We start from the raw sequence: 10,609 nt of genomic DNA on the forward strand, positions 1-10,609 counted from the left end.
CCCCGCCGCTCCGGCCCCGCCCCGCGCCCTCCCCGCGTTTTCCTATAAATACAGGGAACGAGGCGGGGTCGTCTCTCCTACGTCCGGGTAGGGATGGGAAGGAATAAACCCTTTCCTTCCCATCCCCCAAAAGGGGGAAAACCCTTTCTTCTCCTCCCGCTGGGCAGCGCCGTCTTGGGCTGTCGCCGGTACAACCGGTACCGCACAGCCCGGCGACCCCAGGGTGTCGATCGCGGCCCCGGGGTATCGATCGCCCGTCGAGTAAGTCGTCTTTCCCCAGGGAGCGGAAGGTGGAGGGATTTTTAAGCGTTGTATGTCACAGCTGGTTTATGCGCCCATTTTTTAATTTATTTTTTCCCCCGGATTTGCCCGTTAATTCACAGGAGGGCTGCGGCGAGAGGGATTTTTGGAAGTACACAGTTGCCTTGGAGCCAAAAAGCCACCAGCTGTGCAAACACGCTTTGCTTGCTTAATGCTACGGCATTAAATAAAACTGGTATTTCACCTGCTAGAGTCATTGCACGCTTTGTGACGGGGAGGATGCCAGAAGAATCGAGCCCAAATAAAATCTGTCCCCCACCGCTGAGGGTGGGGCTGCCTCCAGAAATACGCACGCCTTTGGAAGGACGGACAGCTGCTGACATTGCGGGGCTGCAGTTCTTAAATGTAGCTAGTTCCCAGGTAACTCTGGACTTTCCGAAGTGAAATGCGACCTTTGAAGTCAGCAGGTGCTGTTGTCCCGCTGGCTCCGTGCACAAGTCGCTTCGCCGCGACCGGAGCAGGGGGATGTAATGGTGGACGTGAGTCGCTGTGAGGCTGCAGGGCTGGCCTGTCTCCCGTGAGCAGAGGGTGCATGGAGCGCTGGTTGGGGTGGTTATCCTGACTCTGTGAGTCAGCACACAGGAACAACCACAAAACCATGGATGAAATGCGAAGAGTAAGCTGCTTTTTGTTAGCTCACCAACCGAGGGGTCCCCAAAGCAGCACCCGGGCAGAGGCACGCACACATGGGGACACAGGCACCACAGAGCTCGGTCCATCCTGGAGGATAGCTCGGTCCATGCTGAAGGATTGCCGACCCTGCTGCTTTCTCCTGTTTATCAGGGATTCAATCTCAAGCGTGTCCGATAGGCTGCCTCTAAGTCTATCGCAGGCCTATGTTATCTAACAGGCCTATGTTATCTAAACACAGGTGTGCTACTTGTCAAGCACACAAGGATTAACATCAATTAGGATGATATATGTGTTTTTGTATACCCCAGCTGCAAACCACTTGAGCGTGTTTATAGTCCTCCCCACCAATCTTCTGTATTTATCCTGTATTCCACCCCTTTGCTCAAGGGACCGGTTCCCCTGAGGCTGGCAAAGCTGGAGGTGTCCATTTGGGCTTGTGGGGTGTAGGACCAGGTAATTTAGAGGCACGTAATAAACACATACAGAAAAAAAGAATAAATGTGTGTCTACAGTAATGCTTTGAATCAGGTGTCCCGCCCATCCTGTCAGGGAATCAAACCACTCAGCCAGCCAGGCACCACCAGTAGATTATTTTCATTTGGTGCATTAAGTCCTGGAGATGTTGAATGTCGTCCTCTAGGCTGGCTGATTCATCAGTTGTGTTGAAGCAACACATGCCTTCAAAATCGGAGCAGTGTTTATGGTGTTGAAGGAGACAGCCCACCACCAATTGATTTTGTAATGTTTCTTGGTATACAGCCGTTACCTGCTTGGAAGGAGTAACAATGAGGAACATTAATGTCAAAAAGCAGTTAGCATAGCGTAATTCTGTAATACTGCTACTGGAGTTGGCATGCCAATAAAACATGGTGTCAAAAGATCTGCAGCTGTTAACCAACACAATACAAGTTGTGTTAACCAACACAAGACAAGATGAGTTAGTTACAGTAGAGGCCAACCAAATCCAAGTATTTACACACAGGGCATGTGCTTGCAGTACAAGGCTAAAAAGCATGACGAGCCAGCCTCTGATAAGGGAGGAAAACAGGAGTGGCATCTCCTTGCAGTAATACGTACGCCATTGGTCCAGCTCCTTCAGCTAATTCTACTCCAGCTTTGATAACCTGATGTAGGGTAATTGCCCACACAGATTGAAGAGCTATGACTCGCGCTTTTTCAGACTGAAATTCAGTTCAATGGTGGGTTCACACCACCGCTGTTCCAATGCCAACTATCTCCTCTAGATAAGGCACAGGTATCTGTCAAAGATACCTGAAATAGAAGAACTTGAGAGTCTGCTATCAGCAGGGGATGTAAGAGGAGAAGCTGGGGTACAGAATCATATGGCATTCTCAGGGGTTATTATATGAATCTTCACATCTCGGCTAATAGGTTGCAGACCCACCACACAATCTGTTAGTGTAAACAGTTCCATTTGCCCTGTAGTTAATATTTTGAAGAGAGAACATCTGGAAGAATTTCAGTCCTCATCATGTTTTGTATTGGAGGTGGTGTAATACAATCAAAGGGTGTTTGATTATGAATATTCTGGCTGTTCAAAAAAACTGCTTTAGTAAGATGTGAACTCCAGTATTGTACAATTTTAGTACTGGTTAGTTTTCTTAATTGTTCCTTCAACATCCCATTTGTTCTTTCAGTCAAGCCATTAGCCTGGGGACGGTAGGCAATGTGGAATATTCAATCTATACCTAGCCCTTGAGCCCAATCTTGGACATCATGTCCACTAACGTGTGTTCCTTGGCCGCTTTGTATTTGGTGAGGAGGTTCGTATTGATGAGTGAGTTGTTCTAATGCTTCAGTTGTGCTATGTCGATTAGCATATTTGGTGAGTTTAGAAAAAACCAGTCCTGACACTGATTTCCCCCTCAATGGGGGCAGGGGGCCCTTGTAATCGACCTGCCAGGTATTCAAGGCCCACTGACCCTGTTTTATCTTTCCCCACTGTTAGGATCCAATTTTTTTGGATGAGAGGAAGGCACCCTTGCTTTCTAGCCAACCTCAGACAAGGCTGGGAGGCTAGGGGTGGCAGGTTTGATCCCTTTGAGCGAGATTAAGACAGAAACAAGGTCAGATGTCATAAGTCCACCCATTTATTAACTCTTCGGGGGAAAGAGAGAAAGCAGCGATAGGAAAGGAAGGAAAGAAAGATGGGAAATTAAGCAAGAGGTCCAGATAGAAGAGTGCAGACAGTCACCACCATGGATCCGCGGTGTACCAGGGGTCCATGCTTCTTTGGTGGTGGGTGATCGCACAGGCAGGGCTGGTGGTCACACAGGGTCGGTGGTCGCACGGGGTCTTTGGTGGTCGCACGGGGTCTTCGGTGGTCTCACAGGGTCCTCAGTAATCGCACGGAGTCTTCGGTTGTCTCCCACCTGATAGGATGTCACCAGGGCCTCACCGCTGTCCTTGTGGCTGTGGAGGCAGGGGGTGGCAGCTTGTGCAACTGCGCTGCAAGGTCCTGTTAGCTTCATGTGGGCAAACTTTGAGACAAATGTCCAGCCATTCCGTCCCTCACACCCACAGCCTATCTAATGCCCTTAAATGTAGCCGCATGCAGATAGTACAATTATGTGCACTTGCTTTATAAATATGTAATGGCAGAGGGTTTGATTGCGAGCAATGTCCCTTGCACGTGCAGTAAGAGCTGATCAATGTCCACAAGCTATATGCGCATTTACAGCTTGAGCATGTACTTCAGCGGAGGTTGTATCATCTACTTCCCTATTATTTTGTGACTCAAGTGAATCATCTTTCTGATGAGCTCAGACATGCCTCACTTTTAAAGGATACCTTTGTACATATTCCCAAATCTATTGCCATGTATCTGCCCCCTATATAGGGTATTTCTCTACATGCCAATCCTCTTGGGCCCAGCGGTGTAACCTCATTGTGAGGCTTTTGTACGCAACCCAGCTATAAGTAATACGCCTTCCCTTCCAGGATGGCAAGAGATGCTGCAATCAATTCAGCCCACTGACTAGATGCCTGTACACCTGTTTGCCGTAATATTATTCCTGGAACCGGACCGTATGTAACTGCTCTCCGTTGTCTTTGCCCAGTTGCCGCGTATGTTGCGCTTCCATCAGTAAACTGGGCGTCTTTTTTGTGCTCTTCTATTAACTCATCATAAGGGGGAGCTTCCTCCACAGGAGATGTAGGGATATCTCCCAAGGGGAAGCGATTCCCCTAGCATGGGCATAGGATTAAGTGATACAGTTCCTAGAAGAGTGGCATGTGGAGCGGTTACATACGGTTTTCCCAGTAGAAATCATTGCTGTAAATAATGTTTACATTTCCAGTGTGTGGCTGCCTGAGCTACCCCTGTATGGGCCCTAACAGAATCATCAGTCAGCCACCCATCAATAGCTATGGGTGTTGTACAGTCATGTTATCTTGGCCTGTGATTCTTTCAGTTTCTAGCAGTGCCCAAACTGCAGCTAAAATTTGTTTTTCCATTGGGGTATAATGTACAGCGGAGCCTTGTAATGCCTTGGACCAAAATCCTACAGGTTATTCCTGATTTTTTCGCCCAGACATCTGCCACAATCCCCACGAGACTGCATCATCTGGAATTGTTACTTCTAATTCAAAAGGATAGCCTTGCCTAGGAGTGTATCATTGCACATGCTCAATCAAAGCATTTTTTGCCGGCATCAAAGGCTTCTTCTTGTTGTTTGGTCCACTGCCAAACAACTTTCTTCCTAGTTAATTTCTGCAGAGGGCGCATTAATACTGCCAGATGCGGGATAAAAGTTCTCCAATTACCCTAAAAGTCCCAAGAAGGTCTGTAGCTGTTTTACTGTGGTTGGTACAGGAAATCGCTGGACTGTTTGCTGTACCTTATTTGGTATTTCTCTAATCTGTCCATGCCAAACTATTCCCAAAAATTTTACAGTAGTACTAGGGCCCTGTATTTTCTTTGGATTAATTGCCCAGCCTCGGTCCTGTCAATGCGCTTTGAGCAATTTGGCGGCTACTACAATTTCTTTTTGTGACTCTGCCATAATCAATAGATCACCAATATAATAGTAAATAGTAACGGTACCTGACCATAGTGCTACATCAGCTGCTATCATTTGGTGGCAAATGGAGGGACTGTGCTTGTATCCCAGAGGCAATACCTGGAAAGTATATTGCTTTTGTTGCCAGGTAAAGGCAAACTGGTTTTGGCTTTCTGAAGCAATGGCTATTGAAAAGAAGGCACGAGCAAGATCTGTCACCACCTTCCAGGGTTGTAAAGTTTTGCTAATTTTTTCTATAAGAGTAACCGTGTCTGGTACCGTAACTGCAAGTTGGGGGTGTGTGACTTTATTCAATTCTCTATAACCTACAGTCATTCTCCCAAGTGCCATCTGGTTTTCAAACAGGCCAGATAGATAGGATTATTAAAAGCAGTCATGGTTTCCTTAACAATTCCCACTTGTTGAAGTGCCTGAATGGTTTGAGTAATTTCCTCCTCCCCCTCCCCGGAATACAGTACTGTTTTACAGTTACCACCTTGGCAGGCACGGGCAGCACAACAGGATCCCACTTCGAGAATCCATGCAAGATGGCTAAGAGATCGAACAGCCAGTCTCACTTTCCTTTATCCACAGCCCACACAGATGGTCCTGAAGTTACAGCCCCAATTTCCCTCAAGGTATTTGCTAGGGTGCCTACATTACCAGTAGCATTTGTGATTGCTGATATAATCAAGGGGTTTAGTGAGGCAGGCACTCCTCTCAAAAGCTGCGTTTTGATACTTCTCATTACTGTTACCCTGTCCAGATTGGATCCCGTAATCAATGCATGAGCCATCCCTGTTTGCTGCACTAAATTAATACCCTCTTCTGTTGTACACCAGTTTCCGGGGGATGACACTAATTCAACAGGTTCAGCATATGCTATTAAAAATGCTACATACAACCATTGATATAGCATAGATGCAATAATGTCTTGCCCATCAGGATCTCTGATATTTTGCAACTGAGCATATCCTCGTTATATCTGATCATCACTGGCTATAGAATCATAGAATGCTTTGGGTTGGAAGGGACCTTTAGAGATCATCTAGCCCAACCCCCCTGCAATGAGCAGGGACATCTTTAACTAGATCAGGGCTTAATACATCTTTTTCACCCATTAATAAACAGATAGATGCAGCTCCACTATCCCAAGCTCACAAAATCCATGCCAGTATGCCTTCCCCACTCTTTTGCTGATAGATCTCCCCTTAACTCTTTTGGGGTGTAAGTATGCATGACCTGCAGTCCCCCATCCACTTGTTCCTGCTGCCCTCTAATTTGTACGAGGTGTCGTGCTTCTACCACCTCCACGCCTTCTAAATCCAACTCAAATTCAACCTTGGAGTCTGAGGATTCACTCCAGATACTTCCATCCTATTCCTCAGGATCTCATGAAGGTTTTGTGGTGAGAGGACAAACTTGGGAAATGAAAAGCTTGCTTTTTCCATACCTGTCTCTTCGTTTATTAGCAATACGTGCTACCAACCATTCTACAGTACCTTGCAGCCCATTCCACCTCTCTGCTTGAGTTGTAATCACTTCTTGCGCAATAGCCTTTGCATCTTGTAAAGTCCCAAATTGCCTTTCCAACTCTTTCATGTTTCTCCGTAATGCAACAACTTCACAGTCAAAAGCTCTAAGACTGGTAACTAATAACCATCCCAATCTCCCCGCTAATTCAGGAGAAGACTCCAGTGCTGCTTTCCATGGCAATCCACACATAGCAGTTTCAATTGTCTGGGGATAACCTCCGCTCCATTATCTATTTCAGGCCATGCTTCCAGCAGAGTCCATGTAGCCAGGAAAGTGGCCACGGGGGTCCAGCACTCAGTACTGGGCCATCCTGGAACACGGGGAGTCACCATGGTGGCCTCCCCAGTCCCCAACTTTCTTGCTGGCCATGGCATGGCTGTTCCTGGATCCTGCCAACCACCAAGTGAGTAAGTCAGCACAGGCAGGACATAGGAACAGTCACAAAACCATGGATGAAATGCAAAGAGTAAGCTGCTTTTTGTTAGCTCACCAACCGAGGTGTCCCCGAAGCAGCACCCGGGCAGAGGCATGTGCACAGGGACACAGGCACCACAGAGCTCGGTCCATGCTGGAAGATCGCCGATCCTGCTCCTTTCACCTGTTATCAGGGATTCATGCAGGCTAATTTACCACTGTGCTTTGATCATTCCCACAGCAATGCAGGAATCTCAAGCGTGTCTGATAGGCTGCCTCTAAGTCTACCACAGGCCTATGTTATCTAAACACAGATGTGCTACTTGTCAAGCACACAAGGATTAACATCAGTTAGTACGATACATGTGTTTTTCTACACCCCAGCTGCAAGTCACTTGAGTGTGTTTATGATCCTCCTCACCAGTCTTCTGTTTTTATCCCACAATGACCAGAAGTGAATTTTGTACCTGGAGCTTCTTAAATCAGTGAATGTTAAATTGAATCTGTTTAACGCAAAATTGGGTTTCTGTTCATTCTTCTCCCTTCCATTTCCTCCCCCTTTCTCTTCTCTCATTAGCTAAGCCTCAGAGGTTCTATTTCAGTGTTTCAATGGGAAGAGCTACTCGCTAGCCTTTTTTCTTTTTTTCCCATTCCTGAAAGGTGCTTTTTTGAAATGGTCCAGTACATTTCAGTTGCTGGAGAACTGGATGCTGTAGTTAAGGTCACCCTGAAAAGGCCAAGTCCTTCCCCACTCCTGGAAGAAGCTCTTCTGAAAGTGGGAGAGGGACAACCAGTCTTCTGTGGAGCGAATTGCCAGAAGAATCATGTATGCGATGGCCGTTGTTACCCAAGGACTGGTCTGACATGAACACATTCCATACAAGGTACTCTTTCTAATGTTTCAGGAAACAAAACATCATGGTAACATGGAAAACAATTCCTCATACCCACAGAGGCTGAAGGAGAGGTGCAGTAACTCATTGCAGGTGTCTGGGGTTTTTTTTTTTGAAAGACCTGGATGATTTTGTAATGCATACTTTCTCCTCAGGGTGAGAGGATGCTCTTTTCAAAAGTCTTTCGTGAGTCAAAGAGTATGGAAACATCTTTATGACCACAGGTAGAAGTGGAGAAAAAAGCTGCTGCTAGTATGTAATTAGGAAAGGCTAAATCAGCATTCACGCAGTGCCTGGCAATCCAGATGGTGTGAAAGAGAGAGGCGTGAGACCAGTGTGGGGAGGTGGGAAGAGGAATGAGAGGGAGAGGTTTTAGATGTCTTCTATCTGGTGTGACTGCAAGGCACTCAGGATGAGATACAAACCCAACATCTGATGATAGTAAAAAAAGGGAAGGAGAAGGTGGTGAGACAAGTTTCTAGTCCCTTACAGAAGGGGAAGGGAGAGAAGAGAAGAGAAGAGAAGAGAAGAGAAGAGAAGAGAAGAGAAGAGAAGAGAAGAGAAGAAGAAACTATTCAATAGCAGAGAGATGGCACCTTCCCCCATGCCGCCAGTGGGCAGTTTCAAAGTCAGTATTGCCTTCTGCATCTCTACAAGCCATGAAAACAGAGGACTGGAACGACACAGGAAATAGAGGCACGCTGGGATCTGCTGTCACCATGGCAGCACAGGCACAGCAAGCCGTCATCACCAGGAACACCTTCACAGCCAGCTTCGTTCTTCTTTCAATGACATTCAGCGAGGCTTCTGTTTGCAGACTGTTTATCACTGAGTCATTGTGGAGGAAATAAAACCTCCCTTGGCTCTTTAACTGATGTGGTGCTCTCCACAGCCTTTACTCTGCCTGAGGGCCATGGCAATCAACTGATGGGGGAGAAGCACCCACAAGCCCTTCACCCTAAGCACTCCCCTGAAGAGCCTCTAGCCAGGATCAGATCTGTCCTGCGTGCTTGCCCACAGTCACCACTCATCTGCAGCCATTCTCTGTGCAACGCCAGAGCGGGTCTGGCTTCACCTTCAACCACACCCATTCAGCAGCTGAGGCGAGACCTTGCTGGGGACAGCAATCCCCCACGGGCCTTGCCGGCCCCAGGCTGAAAAGCCCACCTCCAGGCCCCAAGGACCCTGCAATGGACTCCTCCCATCGCCCCTGCACAGCAGCCCACAGGATGCCAGGCCCTCTCCTCCCCTCTGCCCACCCTGCCGCTCTCGCCTCTGGGGACGATGACACTTGCACAGAGCCCAGCAGTTGGTGGGGGACCAGGAGGGGACCCCAGGCCTGGCACGAGGAGGGGGCCGGAGCCCTGGGCACACCAGGGGAGCGGCAGGGCAGGCCCCGGGCCTGAGGGGCAGCCTTTCTCTCTGGCAAGCAAAATGGCCCCCGCAATGGGGCCTGCAGGGCCTCATGGGCCACCGTCACAGCCACACCCATGTCTGTTGGTGAAGTCATCAGCCTTCTGTTACACAAGTGGGCACCCCTGCGGCTGGCCCACAGCTCCCTGAGCAGCTCGAGTCTGACACCAAGCGTGTTGGGCAGAGGAGGACCTCATACAGCAAGGCGAGTGCCCACATTGAGTGGGACGAGCGAGAGGAGCTTCTCGGAACCACTGAGGATGCCTCTGCATCCCAAAAAACGGAAGCTGGCTGATGGGAGGAGCAGTACCTATGGCAGGCAAGTCGAGCCCATGGAGGTGGATCCACCTGTAGAGGGTGAAGAGCCCATGGAGGTGGATCCACCTGTAGAGGGGGAAGAGCCCATGGAGGTGGACCCACCAGCAGCAGGGCTGACAGGGCATTACAGCCCCATGTTCGGGGGGCCTCCAACACCATGCTGCCCAAAGCGCCCCAGGACCACTTGCTGGGCCTCTCAGGGACCCTCCAGGCAGCCAGCTCCCAACAAGCAGCCCTACCCTTGCAGGCGACGCTAGCCATCAGTGGGCCACTCACACCCACAGATGTCAGGCTCATCAGGAAGACCAGCTGGCTGTCAAGCCCCAGATGAGCCCTGCTTTCCCACCCCCTCCCCTCAGGAAGGGGGGCATCCCCTCTGCCCTCAGCCCTGGGGAAGAGGTGAGGAGAAGGGCTGCTGTCTTCTGGCTGCCAGTGCCACAGCACCAGGAGGAGTCCCTTGGAGCCTGTCAGACGCTGCTGGAGACCACCGGCGACCATTGGAGACCACCAGACACCACTGGAGACAGACAGAGACCATTGGACAATGCTGGACACCACCAAAGACCATCAGACACCGCTGGAGAGAGACGGAGACCATCAGAGACCATCAGACTACACTGGACACTGCCAGAGTCCGCTGGACATCACTGGACACCGCCGGAGATCATCAGAGACCGCCAGAGCCTGTTGGACTCCCCTGGAGCGCCACTAAACTCATTGGGGCCTGGAGGTGGCATTTTTGCTGTCTGAGGATGACAAAGCCAGCGGGGGGTGGCTGTCCTCAGCTAGCTCTCACCTCAGCTACCGAATACAGGTGGGTGAAGATGAAGCCAGACCCGCCCTGGCACTGCCATAACAACAGCAACAGATCATCAAAGAAGGAAACATTCAAGATGGAGAGACAGCTCTTCCTTTGCAGAAGCAGAAGACTCCAGTGCTGACAGGAAGACATTTTGGCAAGACTGGCCAATGAACATTTCAAAACCCAATAAAAACCAACAACACCCAATAAAAAACCCAAGAAAACCCAATTTTAAAAACCAAAAATGCTCCCCCTCT

Source organism: Egretta garzetta, unplaced genomic scaffold (assembly GCF_000687185.1).
Source record: "Egretta garzetta isolate BGI_Z169 unplaced genomic scaffold, ASM68718v1 scaffold713, whole genome shotgun sequence".
Lineage (NCBI taxonomy): Eukaryota > Metazoa > Chordata > Aves > Pelecaniformes > Ardeidae > Egretta > Egretta garzetta.